A 17803-nucleotide genomic window follows, 5' to 3' on the forward strand; every position below is an offset into this window, starting at 1 on the left:
GGCTAGTCGTCATGGCTATCTCTCGAGTTCAACGATGTTGGTCTTTGTTCTGAAGAAGTGGCCCACAGAGCGAAGACGCCTGTGCGTGTATTTGTTTAACATGTACTTGATGTTGTGCTCCAAGAAGCACACGATCCTCAGAGATCTTGACACCCAGGAACCTGAAACTGCTCACTCTCTCCTCTTCCTCTATGAGGATTGGTATGTGTTCCTTCACCTTACCCTTCCGGAAGTCCACAGTCAGCTCTTTCATCTTACTGACGTTGAGTGCCAGGTTGTTGCTACGACACCACTCCACTAGTTGGCATATCTCACTCCTGTACGCCCTCTTGTCACCACCTGAGATTCTACCGACAATGGTTGTATCATCCCCAAATTTATATAGATGGTATTTGAGCTGTGCCTAGCCACACAGTCATGTGTATACAGAGAGTAGAGCAGTGGGCTAAGCACACACCCCTGAGATGCGCCAGTGTTGATCATCAGCGAGGAGGATACCGCCAACTCAACCTTCAAGTTAACCTTTAGGGAATTCTGCATGAGGACTCCCAAGTCCCTTTGCATCTCTGATTTTTGAATTTTTTCCCCGTTCAGAAAATAGTCTACACCTATATTCCTTCCTAAAGTGCATGACCATGCACTCCCCTACACTGTATTTCATCTGCCACTTCTTTGCCCATTCTTTTAATATACAGTAAGTCCTTTTACAAACTCCCTACTTCCTCAACACTATCTGCCCATCCATCTATCTGTGTATCATACTCAAAATTTGGCCTCAAAGTCATCAATTCCATTATCCAAATCCATTGACATATAACTTGAAAAGCAGCAGTCCCAACAGCGACCCCTGTGGAACATCACTAGTCACCGGCAGACCATCATTGTAGACCCCCCCTTCCCCCCCCCGCTCCTAACAGCAAGTCAACTTTGATTCCATTTTGCATTGTCACCCTCAATCCTTACAGATGAGCTTGCCCACAGAAGTTTGACAAAGGTCTTGCTAACATCCTGTGGGCAATGTCTACACCACTGCCCTCGTCAATCTTTTCAGTCACATTCTCAAAATATAAACTTAAGTAAGACATAATCTCCCAAAAAGTCATTCTGATTTTCCCTAGTAACTCCTTACCTTTCCAAATGTAAATATGGCCTGCCCACAGAGTCCTTTCCTGTGGGTGCTATGGTACCATATACTATTACAGCACAAGTGATGCAGGTTCAGTTCTGCTGCTGTCTGGAAGGAGTTTATACGTTCTCTCCGTGACCACTTGTGTATCCTCCGAGTGCTCACAGTTTCCTCCCACGTTCCAAAGGTTAGTAACATTGGTCCCATGGGTGTAATTGGTTGGCAGGGGCTTGTTAGGCCAGAAGATCCTGTTACTGTGATGTACTGCTAATTAATTTTTTTTTAATTCAGAGCACTGTAATTCCCTGACTTGTCCTTACAGCCCTCCTTAAACATCAGCCTTCCCTCAGTCTTTGGTATTTTGCCATTGATAAAGGAAAACACAAAACATCTTTCCCAGGGCTTCAACAATATCCTCCTTTACTTCCCACAACGTCCCAGGATGATGAAGGGTCATGGCCCGAAACTGGTTATTCCTTTCCATGGATGTTGCCTGACCTGCTGAGTTCCTCCAGCATTTTGTGTGTGTTGCTCTAGATTTCCAGAATCTTTTATCTCTTAAAATAATCTGGTTAGAGGTTTATCCATAAAACATAGGAGCAGAATTGGGCCATTTGGCCCATCAAATATGGTCCTGCCATTCCATCATGGCTGATTTCTACCCCATTCTCCTGCCTTCTCCACATAATCTTAGACATCATTACTTATCAAGAGCCTATCAATCTCCATTTTAAGTATACCCAATGACTTGCCTCCATAGCCGTCCATGCCAATGAATTCCACAGATTCACCACTCTCTAGGTAAAGAAATTGCTCCTCAACTCTGTTTTAGGGGGATGTCCTTCTACTTTGTGCTCTTCAAGTCTGCCGATACCGCCTTCATAATGTCAGTATGCTTCAGGATATCATCGTTCTCTTTTCTGAACCCACTGGCGTCCAGGTCCTTAAAATGCAAACAAAGTATTCATTAAGGCCTTGCCCATCTCCTGTGGCTCCATGCAGATAATATAGGTATCTGTTTTCAAAACGTTCCATTACCAGAGAAAAGAACGTGTCTCCAAATTAGTTCTATCTGAAAAACTTGGCTGTACATCAACTTCTTCCCTGCTAATTACGCATTTTACTGGAGGGGATTTCACATGGCAATGTTAAAATAAAACAACCAGAAATGCATCATAAATATTTGTAATCATACTGGTCTCCATCAAGGGAGAGACAATAGTCCAGTAGAAGTGGATGTAAACAATAATTTAAACTCCTAGATGTGTTTTTGTGTTAATGAAGAAGCCTCTGAGACCTCCTGAGACATCCACGACAACTACTACATTTTGGAGTTGTGATTTTTAAAAAACGTTATTTGCAGTTTAGTAATATTTGTAAACTAATGGCTTTTGTCTTAATTGGATTTTGAGTTTGTTATCAGACAGGCAAATAGAAATATTTCACCAAGTAAGATTGGTGTCCTAATCCCACTGGAAGGCTACGGTAATAGTGGTTAGCACAGCAATTTACAGCGCCAGTGATCGCCAATTGGGGTTCAATTCCCAACACTTTCTTCAAGGAGTTTTTTATATTCTCCCCAAGGTGTCTGGATGCTGCGATTTCCTCTCACATTCAGAATCAAAATCAGGTTTAATATCGCTGGCATATGTCATGAAATTTGGCAACTTTATGCAGCAGTACATAATAATAGAGGGAAAAACCTGTGAATTACCCCAGTAGGTAGGTGTGTGTGTGTATCGTGCAATAAAAAAGTAATGAGGTTCATGGTTTTAATGTCCATTCAGAAATTGGATGGCAGAGGGAAAGAAGCTGTTCCTGAATCGTTGAGTGTGTGCCTTCAGGCTCCTGTACCTCCTTACTGATGGTAGCAATGAGAACAAGGATTTTTTTAAAAACCTGAGTGATGGGAGTCCTAAATGATCGACGCTGCCTTTTTGAGGCACCATTCCTTGAGGATGTCCTGGATACTACAGAGACTAGTGCCCATGATGGAGCTGGCAAAGTTTACAACTCTCTGCAGCCTACTTCAATCCTGTGCAGTAGCTTCTCCCCCACCCACCCCATACCAGATGGTGATGCAGCAGGTTAGAATTCGATGGACATGGGAGGAAGCATGGCGACACTGGAGGGCTGCCTCGCACTGCACCGGATCTTTCCATGTTTTGATGTACAGAACATGTGACAAAGCTAGCCTTTCGTCTCCTCTCTGCACCTTGTGGCACATTCAGTGGCAACCTTGCCATCTCTTTAGCATTTCTTGTAGTGTTTTTTATATATATATATTGCTAGCTCAACGCTCAACCCAGCACAGATGGAAAGCGTGCAAGGAGCCGGCTGGATTTGAACCTTGGACCATTTGCCTCAAAGTCCAGTGCTGATGCCACTATGCCACCAGCTGGTACTTCATCTTTCTTTACATCCCTATTTTTTTGGTTTATTCATGTTCCACAGGGTTGGGGAATTGAATCGATTAGCATAAACACAGGATGCAATTCTTATTTCAGTATTAATGCAGCATAAATTCCAAATGAGCACATCTTCAGATATCCTATAGCCTGTCTGCCTCTGGAAACAAGTTCATATGGATCGCAATCCCTCCCCACCATCTGAGTATATTTTTCCTTTCCTATCCATAATGGGCAGGAATCTTGCTAGCACTCTCCCTGTTCAGCAATGCCATAATTGCAATGTCCAGACAATTCAACATTCCCAGAAAAATCTGAAGTATTTGTGGGACATACAGAGAGGGAATATGTCTCAGTCTGCACAGCCTAATATATTATAAAACAGGAGCATTGTTCCTCTGAAACTGGTATAATCCTGTGTTTATAGACAACAGTGTTAATTTAATGCAGTCATGTTTGCTTAATGCTGTAAATGCTTTAGGCATGAGAGGAACACTAGCCCTCTCCCATCAGCAACTAAATTAAGCCATTATGGCAGTACAGTCCAATTTCACTAGCAAACTGTGTTTGACCAGACCAATACTGAGCAATATCATACCCAGTGTACCTAGTATAATAAATGGCTGTTGTGTGTTCTTCATGCTGGATGTTGGAGTCCCGGGAGATCCAGAGACTCCCAGGGAGCTACATCTGCGTGAAGTGCATCCGGCTGCAGCTCTTTGAAGACTGTGTTAGGGATCTGGAGCAGCAGCTGGATAACCTTCAGCTTGTACAGGAGAGTGCGGAGATAATCGATCAGAGTTATAGGGAAGTAGTCAGATCAGGTTGGAAACGGATCTCAAGGGAGTCAAGTTGTTGAATGCATATGGATTGGCTTTTTAGAGCAGTTAGTTGTTGAGCATACTAGGGGATCAGCTATGCTGGATTGGGTGTTATGTAATGAACTGGACGTGATTAGGGAGCTTAAGGTAAAAGAACCCTTAGGAGACAGTAATCACAATATGACTGAGTTCAACTTGAAATTTGATGGAGGAAAAGTAAAGTCTGACATAGCAGTATTTCATTGGAGTAAAGGAAATTAGAGTGGTATGAGAGAGGAAAGTAAATTGGAAGGAGATGCAGTTAGTGGGAAGGCTGAGGATTAGGAAACCTTTAAAACCCTACAGAGAGCAACTGAAAGAATCATTAGGAGGGAAAAGATGAAATATGAAAGCAAGCTAGCAAATAATATCAAAGTGAATAGTAAAAGCTTTTTCATGTGTGTTAAAAATAAAAGAGAGTGGATATAGGACCACTAGAAATTGAGGCCAGAGGACAAGGAGATGACAGGTGAACTAAATGAGTATTTTGCATCAGTCTTCACTGTGGAAGACGCAAGCAGTGTGTCAGTTGTTGAAGGGTGTGAGGGAAGAGAAGTGGATGCAGTTACTATTTCAAGGGAGAAGGTGCTCAAAAAACTGAAAAACCTAAGGGTACATAAGTCACCTGTACCAGATGAACAGCACGCTAGGGTTCTGAAAAAGGTAGCGGTAGAGATTATGGAGTCATTAGTAATGATCCTTCAAAAATCAATGGACTCTGGGATGGTGCCAGATGACTGGAAAATTGCAAGTGTCACTCCACTCTTTAAGAAAGGAGGACGGCAGCAGGAAGGAAATTATAGACCAGTTAGCCTGATCTCAGTGGTTGGAAAGACATTGGAGTCAATTGGTAAGGATGAGGTTATGGAATACTTGGTGACACAGGACAAGATAGGGCAAAGTCAGCATGGTTTCCTTAAGGGAAAATCCTGCCTGTCGAACCTGTTGTAATTCTTTGAGGAGATTACAAGCAGGATAGATAAAGTGGATACAGTCGATGTTGTGTATTTGGACTTTCAGAAGGCCACACATGAAGCTGCTTACCAAGTTAAGAACCCATGTATTACAGGGAAGTCACTGGCATGGTTAGAGCATTGGCTGATTGGTAGGAGGCAGCAAGGGGGAATAAAAGGATCTTTTCTGGTTGGCTGCCAGTGACTAGTGGTGTTCTGTGGGGTCGGTGTTGAGACCGCTTCTTTTTAGATGATGGAATAGATGGCTTTGTTGCCAAGTTTGCAGATGATGCAAAGATTGGTGGTGGGGCAGGTAATGTTGAGGAAACAGGTAGGCTGCAGAAGAACAGACAAATTAGAAAAATGGGCAAGGGAATGGCAAATGAAATACCATGTTGGAAAGTGCATGGTCTTGCACTTTGATAGTAGAAATAAATGTGCAGACTATTTTCTAAACAGGGAGAAAATCCAAAAATCTGAGATGCAGAGGGACTTGGGAGCCCTCGTGCAGAACACCCTGAAGGTTAACTTGCAAGTTGAGTCGATGGTGAGGAAGGCAAATGCAATGTTAGCATTCATTTCAAGAGCTCTAGAATACAAGAGCAGGGATGTGATACTGAGGCTTTAGAAGGCACTGGTGAGGCTTCACCCTTGAGTATTTTGAACAGTTCTGGGCTCCCCATCTAAGAAAAGATGTGCTGGCATTTGAGAGGGTTCAGAGAAAATTCACAAGGATGATTCTGGTAATGAAAGGGTTCTGTACTTGCTGGAATTCAGATGGATGAGGGGGAATCTCATTAAATCCTTTTGACTGTTGAAAGGCCTAGGCAGAGTAGATATGGAAAGTATGTTTCCCATGGTGGGGGAGTCTAGGACGAGAGGACACAGCCTCAGGATAGAGAGGCGTCCATTTAAAAGAGGGATGCGAAGAAATTTTTTAGCCATAGGGTAGTGAATTTGTGAAATTTATTACCAGGTTGTTGGTATATTTAAGGCAGAGCTTAATAGGTTCTTGATTGGACATGGCATCAAAGGTTCTGTAGAGAAGGCCCGGGAGTGGGGCTGAGGGAGGGAAGTGGATCAGCCATGATTGAATGGTGGAGCAGACTTGATGGGCCAAATGGCTTAATTCTGCTCCTGTGTGTTATGTCTTATATACACTGTGTTTGACTAGAACAAAACTGAACAAGATCATGTACACTGTGTGTCTGACCAGAACAAAACTGAACAAGATCATGTACACTGTGTGTTTGACCAGACCAAAGCTGAATAAGATGATATAAACACAAGGATGCAATGTCGAGGTTTTATAAAGCACTGGTGAGGCCTCACTTGGAGTATTGTGAGCAGTTTTGGGCTCCTTATCTTAGAAAGGATGTGCTGACACTGGAGAGGGTTCAAAGGAGGTTCATGAAAATGCTTCAAGGATTGAATAGTTTGTCATATGAAGAGAGTTTGATGGCTCTGGGCCTGTACCCACTGGAATTAATAAGAATGAGGATTGACCTAATTGAAACCTATCGAATGTCGAAAAGCCTCAATAAAGCGGATGTGAAGAGGATGTTTCCCATGGTGGGGGAGTCAAAGACCAGAGTACAAAGCTTCAGAATAGAGGGGCGACCTTTTAGAACGGTGATGAGGAGGGTTTTCTTTAGCCAAAGAGTGGTGAATCAGTGGAAGTCATTGCCGCAGGCAGCTGTGGAGGCTAAGTCTTTATGTATATTTAAAGCAGAGGTTGATAGATTCTTGATTGGTCAGGCCGTGAAGGGACACAGGGAGAATGCAGGAGATTGGAGCTGAGAGGGGAAATGGATCAGCCATGATAAAATGGTGGAGTAGACTGGATGGGCCAAATGGCCTAATTCTGCTCCTTTATCTTATGGTCTTTTCACATGTAATGTGTTTGATCAGACCAAAGCCGAGCAAGATCACAGGATTGTTTAATACTTAATGTATATTGTTTATCCATGTATTCTCAACAACACTTAAATGGATGTAGGGTAGCGTAGCTGTTAGTGTAACAGCGCCAGTCTTAAGGAGTTTGTACATTCTCCCAGGGACCACATAGGTTTTCCTTCAGATGGTCCTGCTTCCTCCCACATTGCAAAGATGTACGGGTTAGTAGTTGAGTGAGCTGTGGCCATGTTCCGTTGGCACCAACAGCAGGATGATACTTGCAGGCTGCCCCCAAGCACTTTCAGATTCTGTTGGTTATTGATGCAAACAATGCATTTCACTGTGTGGTTTGATATACATATGGTGAGTAAAACTAAGCAGGGTTCAAGTTAATGAATTGAGAACTTTTTCCCAGTTTGAAACATGTTAAAATCTTTGTTGTTTTAAGAATGCTATACAAATGCAAATAGTTTTCGCACTTTTGTATTATATAAGAGGAAAAATAGGAGCAAAACAGCAACTTCACATCTGTGGAAGTTATTCTGTCTCTTCATGGAATCTACGAACATTACATTTATGGACGTTGTATTGTCTCCCCAACACATCTCTTGACATCGCACGGACTCCCCGGCACGTCCAGTGACCTCGCATGGACTTCCCGTCACATCTGTGGATATTATACCGTCTCTTTATTTAATTTATTCAAATTGCCGTCAAACCTCTTTGCATCTTCCTTGCAATCCATGATGCCGCTTAGTTTTGTCATTAGCAAACTTAGAAATGTTATTATCACTTCATAAACATGAGAGATCCTGCTGGTGCTGGAAATCCAGAACAACACACACAAAATACTGAAGGAACTCAGCAAGTCAGGCACTATCTTTGGAAATGAATAAACAGTTGACATCCCAGGCTGAGACCCTTCTTCGGGACTGGAACGGTAGGGGGAAGACATCAGAATAAAAAGGTGAGGGGTGGAAAAGGAGGATAGCTATAAGGCGATTAGTGAAGCCAGGCCAGTGGGAGAAGTCAAGGACTGGAGAAGAAAGTGCACTGTAGAAGAATGGGAAGGACAAGGGGACCGGGGAGGCGGTAGCATTAATAGGCAGCTGAGAAGAGGTAAGAGGCTATAGTGGGCAATAGGAAAAGAGTGGGGGGGGGGGCTTTTTGTTAACCGGCAGGAGAAATCAATCAACATGCCATCAGATTGGAGGCTATCCAGGCAGAATATAAGGTGTTGCTCCTCCACACTGAGAGAGTCGACTCATCGTAGCATAAGAGGCGGCCATAGATCAACCTGTTAGAACAGGAATGCGAATAGGAATTAAAATGATTGGCGCTGGAAAATTCCGCTTTCGCAGATGGAGCAGAGGTGCTCATCAAAGCAGTCACCCAATTTACGATAGGTCTCACCAACGTGGAGGACGGTCGGATACAATGGATGACTGACAAATGGTGCTACATCACCTGGAAGGACTGTTTGGGTCCCTGAGTGGAGGTGGAGGAGGAGATGAATGGCCAGGGGTAGCACCTTGGCTACTTGCATGGAATCACGGAGGGAGTGATCACTGCGGCAAGTGGAGAGTTGGGGGGAAGCTGAAGATGTGTTTTGTAGTAGGATCCCTTTGGAGATGGTGGAGATTGCAGAGAATGATGCACTGGATGTGGAGGCTCATGGGGTTGGTAGGGAAGGACAGAAGAACTCTATCCCTGTTAAGGCGACAGGAAGATGAGGTGAGCGCTGATGTCTGGGAATTGGAGGAGCTGCGGGTCAGGGTAGCATCAGTGTTGGAGGAATGGAAACCCTATTTTATTAGTTACTTTACCCAAGTCCTTGAAATTTATGCACTTAGTGGCCCAATAAAGGGCCCAATAATATCCTGTACCTAATAAAGTGACCACTGAGTGTACGTATGTGATCTTCTGCTGCTGTAGCCCATCCATTTGACCTGTTGTGTGTTCAGAGATGCTCCTCTTCACCCTTCGTCGTAATGTGTGGTTATTTGAGCTACTGTCACCTTTCTGTCAGCTTGAACCAGTTTGGCCATTATCCTCTGACCTCTCATTAACAAGGCATTTTTGCCCATGGAACTGCCACGCACTGGATTTTGTTCTGTTGTTCACACCATTCTCTGTAAACTCTGTAAACATTCTCTTGTGTGTGAATATCCCAGGAGATCAGCAGTTTCTGAGATACTCAAACCACACTGTCTGGCACCAGCAATTATTCCATGGTCAAGGTCACTCAGATCACATTTCTTCCCCATTCTGAACAACAACGGAACCTCTTGACCATGTCTACATGCTTTTATGTATTGAGTTGCTGCCATATGATTAGTTGATTAGATATTTGTATTAATGAGCAGGTGTACTTGCCCACTCATTCAGTTTAATCAAAATGCCTTGAAAGCTCTTCTCTTTCTCCTTGCAACTGCAGAGAATGATGCACTGTCCCACTAAATTTTGTCATTAGGAAACGTAAAAATATTACTAACATCTATTATGGAAGTATGTATACATTATACAAACTTGAGACTCCTTACAGGCAGCCTCAAACCAAGAAACCCTAATGAAACCATAAAAAAATGAAAAACACCCAATGTGCAGAGAGAAAAAGAAACAAATTGTGCAAACAATAAAAGTAAACAAATAGCATTGAGAACAAAAGTGAGTCCTCGAACATAAAGCCCAGAGCAGGCCACAGCCTCGGCCTCAGTTCGTCACAGAGCAGAGCAGAATGTTAGAGCTCTCAGTCACGAAGCCTGGAGCAGCCGCAACAGGCACACAGTCTCAGCATCAGTGCAGTAAAGAGCCAAGTAAATGACTCTTCACCAATCTGGATGATTTGCCTCATCCAAATCGTTGAAAATTATAAATATTAGTTGTAGGCAGCCTATGGTCCCACATTGGATACCACCTGCCACCCCTGAGTAGGTCTCATTATTTCCCTTCAGTTTGCTGTCTGTGAGCCAGCGTTCAGTCTATCCCAGGATACTGCCCAAATCCCATGGGCTTGAATTTTGCTCTCTAACCAGTTGTCTGCATCTTCAGGTAAGTGTCTTCTATTCACAGCTTTTAGCAATTTCTGTACAACTGGCTAGGCAGACTCTGTTTACTTTCCTTTTTTTAATAGTGGGGGGAGGTTAGAAAACTTATTATTAAAAATTTATTGAGATACAACGTGGAATCAGCCCTTCCAGCCCTTCGAGCCTCGCTGCACAGCAACCCCTGATTTAATCCAAGCCTAATCACGGGACAATTTACAATGACCAATTAACCTAACAACCGGTACGTCTTTGGACTGTGGGACAAAACCAGAGCACCCGGAGGAAAGCTACACTGTCACAGGGAGAACAGGCAGCGGTGGAATTGAACCCAGGTCGCTGGCTCTGTAAAGCATTCTGATAACCACTATGCCACCGTATAAAATGTAAATTTATAAGGTGAAAAATAGAAATATCTGACTTGTATTATATTTTGAGATGACATGCAGTTAAGTAGCTTGTAAAGCATTTTTACCATTTAGTGCAGCATAGTTGTAAGTTGAAAAATTACTTACTGCCTGTTACACCACTGGTGATCAAGGCAGCAATGAAGGTCCTCAATCACTGGCGATGTTCAGGGTTTCCCTCTTCATGTCAGTAGCTTCCTCTCGATTTTCACTACTGTCAGTCACACTAGTCCGGAATGGAGATTCAGGAATACCATCACACTCAGATGCAGAAGGATTCTTCATTGCTGTTTCTGTAACAATTTTGTTACTGTACTGAGCTGAACATCCAAAACTGGAGGACCAGTGGACGGCCCTTAGTTTGGCCTCTACCCTTTGACCTGTTTGGCATGTGTGACCCTACCAGGAGCCAAAGCATAAATCCCTGACACCAACCAACATAGCTCTCCGGGTCATTGAAGCACACAAGCCTCCAAACCTTGCAACAACGTTAGGGTCCTCTTAGAAGAAGTTAAAAAATGCAGCAGGCAATTGCGTGTAGCAAGCTCTCTGAAAGAATGCAATGTAATGCCAAATTATCTATTTCACGGGTGGTGTTCTGATGTATGTGATGGTTAAATGTTTGTTGTGTATTGGATTGACATCTGACTGGTAGGAGAGTACTACCAAAAAGCTAGGAATCCTCAGAATCAGGTTTATTATCGTGGAATATGTTTAGAAACAGAGAAGAGGAATTTCTTTAGTCAGAAGACAGTCTGTGGAATTTGTTGTTACAGATGGCTGTGGAGGCCAAGTGATTGGATATATTTAAAGCAGAGGTTGATAAGTTCTTGATTAGTAAGAGTTTGAAAGGTTATGGGGCGAAAGCAAGAGAATGGAGTTGAGAGGGATAATAAATGAAGGAATTGCGGAGCAGACTTGATAGGCTGAATAGTCTAATCCTGGTCTTCTGATCAAATGTGTAGTTTTTACTATTTATTTATTGGGCTAGAGCAAGGAACAGGCCCTTCCAGCCCCTCCAGCTGCGTTGCCCAGTAATCCCCCAATTTAACTCTCGCCTAATCACGGGACAATTAACAATGACCAATTATCCTACCAACCGGTACGTACGTCTTTGGACTGTGGGAGGAAACCCATGCGGTCACAGGGAGGGACAATACAAACTGCTTACACATGTTTTGGTGGCAGCAGTACAGTACACTGCAAACAATTACCATAAGTTATGACAAGATATATATAAAAGTAGTGCAAAATAAAGCAAAATAGTGAGGTAGTGTTTTTGGGGTCATGAATACTACGGAAATCTAATGCCGGAGAGGGAAGAAGCTGTTCTTAAAGTGCTGAGTGTGGATCATCACTGTAATGCACTGAATACCATATGGAACTGTTGGCCTGGGTTATGATGGTATTATTTTATATCGTTACTACTGTAGCTTGTGTGGTAAGCCTTTTTAAATTGCAGAGTTCCAGAAAGAGCTAAAGTCCCAGCGCCTGGTCGTAGTGACGTTGATTGAGGGATGAATATTGGGCCAGGAGTTTGAGGTTAACTTCCCTGCTGTATGGAATCATTCCACGGGGTTGGTCCCCGTTCCACGGAGTCTTTCCATGGGATCATTAATCTGTAACACTGATGGTGTTTGCGTCTTGCTTTAATACGTGCAGCCATCGGACTCCTGGACCGGCTTTACTTGCCTCAGTGCTGAACTGGCTTCGTGGCTGTGGACTCACTTTCGGGGAATCTGCAGCTTATGTTCTGGGTATTATTTGTATACTTTCTATTGTTTGCACAATTTGTTTTTTTTCACACATTGAATGTTTGTCGTTCTTGGTTGTGTGGAGTTTTTGTGGATTCTATTGTATTTCTTTGTTTTGTGGCTGCCTACAAGGAGACGAATCTCAAGGCTATATATAGAATTCATACTTTGATAACAAATTTACTTTCAACTTTAAAGAGATCTTTAAATATTAGCTTTATTTGTTGCATGTACATTGAAACCTAGTGAAATGCATTGTTTGCATTAACAAACAACACAGTCTGAGGATTGTGCTGAGGGTGACCCACAACTCTCACCACGCTTCTGGCACCAGCGTAGCGTGCCCACAGTTTACCTGTGCATCTGTTGAACGGGTAGGAAACTGGATCACTTGGAGGAACCCCCATGTGGCCATGAGTTGTACGTACAAACTCCTTGCAGACAGCAGTGGGAATTGGACTTTAGTCGCTAACACTGTAAAGTTTTGTGACGCTTGGGGGGGGGGGTGGAGGGACATGGTCAGCAGTCCGTCCCTGCATTTCTAATGACCAGTACTGTCTGTTGTTCTTGTGTTAAAATGCTTTTGTGGGATTATGGTGGGAAGTTCTAGTTCATTTATTGTTACATTTTAGCTTGGATTATACAGTTATTCACTTATGTATTTGTAACTGGGGTGTGTGATGGTCACCTCCCACGTCTGTGTGAGACTGGGGGGGGGTGCTCTCTGGGTCATGGTGCCCAGTCTGTTTTGTGTCTATCACAATAAAACGCTTGTTGAGTTCAATGAGCTTCCTCGTCTGTCATTATGGACCAAATGCTCACCACAGTATTATGCTAACTGCTAACACACACAGAATGCTGGAGGAACTCAGCAGGCCAGGCAGCATCTATAGAAAAAAGTACAGTTGACATTTTGGGCTGAGACCCATTTCGGGCCAAGAAGGGTCTCAGTCTGAAACGTCAACTGTACTTTTTTCCATAGATGCTGCCTGGCCTGCTGAGTTCCTCCACCATTTTGTGTGTGTTGCGTGGATTTCCAGCATCTGCAGATTTTCTCTTGTTTGATGCTAACTGCTATGCTACTGTGCCCCCCCGCCCATTTAAAAGTTTCCTAGCTTAGTATCGCACCAAGATTTCGCACCCTATGTATTTTGGGAGGCAGTATGGAGAATTGGCTCTACCAAAGGAGGTATAAGGTGTTCCTTCCCTACGCTAGCTGGCAGGTCACCCTTGGGCAAAGTGTAACACCTCCTTAGACCCCCCCCCCCCCCGATTAGGGTCACATGAAGCCGTGGAAGCAGATGGTGGATAGGTATATGAGCAGCTGGTGCATATCACAAATCCTGGTTCAAAGTACTTATATGTCACCATATGCAACCCCGAGATTTATTTTTCTGTGGGCATACTCAGCAAATCTATAGAATAGTAACTATAACAGGATCAATGAAAGATAACCACAATGCAGAAGACAACAAATTACGTGAGTGCAAATATAAATAAATAGCAATAAATAATAAGAACATGAGATAATGAGACAGAGTCCTTGAATTGACATCATTTGTGGGTAGGAACATCTTAATGATGGGACAAGTGAGTGTAGTTATCCCCTTTTGTTTTGGAGCCTGATGGGTGAGGGGTAGTAACTGTTCCTGAAACCTGGCGGTGAGAGTCCTGAGACTCTTGTACCTTCTACCTGATGGCAGCAGTGAGAAGAGAGCATGGCCTGGGTAATGGGAGTCCCTGAGGATGGATGCTGCTTTCCTACAACAGCGTTTCATGTGGATGTGTTCAATGGTTTTACCAATCATAAACTGGGTTATGCAACCACTAGCACCAGGCAGACAATCTATGAAGAGTATTAATAGATGCTGGGTCACTCGTCTTTTAAAGACACTGCCCAGAAGAAGGTAATGGCAAGCCACGTCTGTAGAACTGTTTGCCATAAACAATCATGGTCATGGAAAGATCCTCATTGCCTACATCATACGACCCAGCACTTAATGAATAAGCAACATATGTTCAAGTCTCTTAAACTCGTGAGCTCTGACTCACTGGTGAGGGTACTGTGCAACTAGCCCTCTGAATGTGTAAGTCTCCAATCTTCAAATATTTACTTAACCAGCAGAGGCCTCTTAATTGACCTCTGTATGATCCCATTATCTATTTGAAATAATGTGTATATTAACTTTAAATGTTACGTGTTTAACCTTATAAAGGTTCCTTTCACCTGCACAAGATATTTGCTGGTGATATGTATCTGCATTGCCAATCATTATATTCTGTTGCATGGGACAGGAATATAAAGGAAGTGAATAGAAATTTGGAAAGAACCTTGAATTGCTTCATGAGTAGAAAGCTCCTTGAGAGGATTATCTCTTTTCCCTTTCATTGATCGGCTAAACGTGCTGATTCATGACTGCAGTGTAGATAGCAGCTGAACTCTGAGAATACTAACAATGGACACTAAGAGAGCAAAATGCCATGCAGCCCGTCAGGTCTGCTTGGCCATTCAGTCGTTGTCATCACTCTCAACCTCGTTCTCCTGCCTTCTTCCGGTAACCTTTGACACTTGACTGATTTAGAACCTATCAACTTCTGCTAAATATAAACATGAGAAAGTCTGCAGACGCTGGAAATTCAAAGGTGAAGCGTTTGCCCAGTTGGACAACAATGAAGGTCCTTCATCTCTGGCGATGTTCAGGGTTTCCTTCATTGTGTCAGTAACTTCCTCTGGAAATCCAAAACAACATATACAAAATGCAGGGTGAACTCAGCAGATCAGGCAGCTTCTATGAGAAGAAGTAACAGTCGACGTTTCAGGCCGATGCCCTTCTTCAGAACTGAAGGAAGAGGGAAGATGCCGGACTTGGCCTCTACAACCATGTGTGACAATGAATTCCACAGATCACCACCCTCTGGTAAAGAAATTCTTCCTCATCTCTATTCTAAAGGGACATCCTTCTATTCTGAGAATGTGCACCTGATCCACTATTGGAAACATCCTCTGTATGTCTATCTAGGCCAGGGGTTTCCAACTTATTTTTCTGCATTGCACCCCTACCATTAACAGAGGGGTCCATAGATCCCAGGTTGGGAACCCTTGATCTAGGCCTTGCAGTACTCAAGTGGTTTGGAGAGGAGCGGCCACCAGTATAAATTTATTCAGGTTATTTGATTAACTGCGTTTGAAGTATGATTGATGGACGCTACCTGTAAGATCGATTCCCGCTGCTGTCTGTAAAGAGTTTGTGCATCCTCCCTGTGATCATGCTGGTTTCCTGCGGGTGCTCCAGATTTCTCCCACATTCCAAAGATATACGGTTGGGTTAGTGAGTTGTGGACATGCTATGTTGCTAATGGAAGCATGGTGACACTTGCCTGCTGCTCAGCGCAATCATCACTGATTTGATTTAATACAAATAACGCATTTCACTGTGTGTTTCAATGCACGTGTCATAAATAAAGAATTGTTTCCTTTTGTATTTCTAGTATTTCATTAAATTCTTTCTTTTTGCATTTGCATATCAATTCAACTTTTAAAAACAAAAATTAAATGCTTTGACCTGGAGCTTTCTGGAATCATACAGCTGGATGTTCTATCAAATGTGGGCGTAGGTTTGGGCTCCCATACGAGAATGCACGAAAGTACTGAACTTCTACAACACTGACGCTGCTAGCAGGAGCTCTGTGCTTCAGTGCTGAACTCCTTGCAGCTTGCCAGTAGTCCCTTCACTAGGAACACCCAGTGCCCTAACTAATGTTTAAAGAAGAAGAAGAAGAAAGCCCTTAACTCCGAGTGGAGTCATCGGGACGCCGTCATGACAGCATTTTCTTAGCAGGCTTTCTTATTTTTACGAGGCTGAGTTGCTAGCTCGACGCTCAACCCAGCACAGATGGAAAGCGTGCAAGGGAGCCGGCTGGATTCGAACTCGGGAGCCTTCGCTCCAAAGTCAGGCGCTGATGCCACTATGCCACCAGCTGGCCTAACTAATGTTTACACCTTGGGGTAATCTTCTGTTGAGAAAGATTACTTTTCTAATTTTACAGCCTTCTTCATGAAAGCTTGCTACGTGGCAATTAGTTGCTATATATTTCTTTGTCACAACAGTGTTATTTTCGGTTAAAGCTGGCAGAGGCCATCTGTGAATGGAGAGGAGTTGTTGCCTGTATAAAGCTGTGTGCATTTTTTGAGTTCACTTTCTCAGTACAGTGGATTCTGGTTAATTGGGACACATTGGGACCAGTACATTTTGGCTCAATTAGCTGAGTTGCATGGAACTAGTTAAAAAGACAAACAAAAAAGACAAACTACTGGGCATTCAACCAGTGTGCAAAGGACAACAAACTGCAAATACAAAAAGAAAGAATAATAATAATAAACAAATAAGCCATAAATATCAAGAACATGAGGTGAAGAGACCTTGAAAGTGAGTTCATTGGTTGTGGGAACAGTTCAATGATGGAGCAAGAAAAATTGAGTGAAGTTACCCCATTTGGTTCAAGAGCCTGATGGTTGAGGGATGATAACTGTTCCTGAACATGGTGTTGTGAGTTCTGAGGCTCTTGTACCTTCTTCCTGATGGTAGCAAGAAGAAAGCATGAACTAGATAGTGGGGCTCCCTGATGTAAAAATGCCTAATGCCAAATAACTTGAATTTCCTGTCTATGTTAGTAGCTAAATACTATCTTGCTTCCTTTTTCCTCATAAACACGAAATTCTGCAGATGCTGGAAATCCAGAGCAACATAAGCAAAATGCAGGAAGATCTCAGCAGTTCAGACAGCATCTATAGAGAGGAATGAAGAGTCAATGATTCGGGCCGAGACCCGGCATCAGGAATGGAATGGAAAGAGGCAGAAGCCAGAATAAAAGGGGGGGGGGAGGTGAGGGAGTACAAGCTGGAAGGTGATGGGTTGAAGGGTTAAGAGCTGAAGAAGGTGGAATCTGATAGGAGATGAGAGTGGGCCACAGGAGAAAGGGAAGGAGGAGTGGAATCAGAGAGAGGTGATAGGCAGATGAGGAGAAGATAAGGGGTAAGAGTGAAGCCGGAATGGAAAAAGGAAAATGTGTGAGGGGGGCGAAATTACCAGAAAGTGGCTATGGAGACCAGGTCACTGGGTGTATTTAAGATGGCGATTAGTTAAGAAGTAAAAGATTGTGGGGAAAAGACGGGGGTCTAGGGTTGAGAGGGAAATGGATCAACCATGATGAAATGATGGAGCAGAATTGATGGGACAAATTGCCTAATTTTTCTCCTATGTCTTATGGTCATATGAAAGTTAGTGCAGTCAATATTCATGCCATCAGGTTTGCTACCCAGACGGAGTTAGAGGTTTTGCTCCTCCAACCTTAGTG

At 43.3% G+C, this 17803-nt stretch overlaps 1 protein-coding gene across 3 annotated transcripts in view; it reads left to right on the top strand.

The window, feature by feature from the left end:
- LOC134354564 (BTB/POZ domain-containing protein 7-like) overlaps positions 1-17803 on the top strand; it is a 176273-nt gene that overhangs the window by 125928 nt on the left and 32542 nt on the right. The window lies entirely within an intron of this gene.

Source organism: Mobula hypostoma, chromosome 12 (genome assembly GCF_963921235.1).
Source record: "Mobula hypostoma chromosome 12, sMobHyp1.1, whole genome shotgun sequence".
Classification (NCBI taxonomy): domain Eukaryota; kingdom Metazoa; phylum Chordata; class Chondrichthyes; order Myliobatiformes; family Myliobatidae; genus Mobula; species Mobula hypostoma.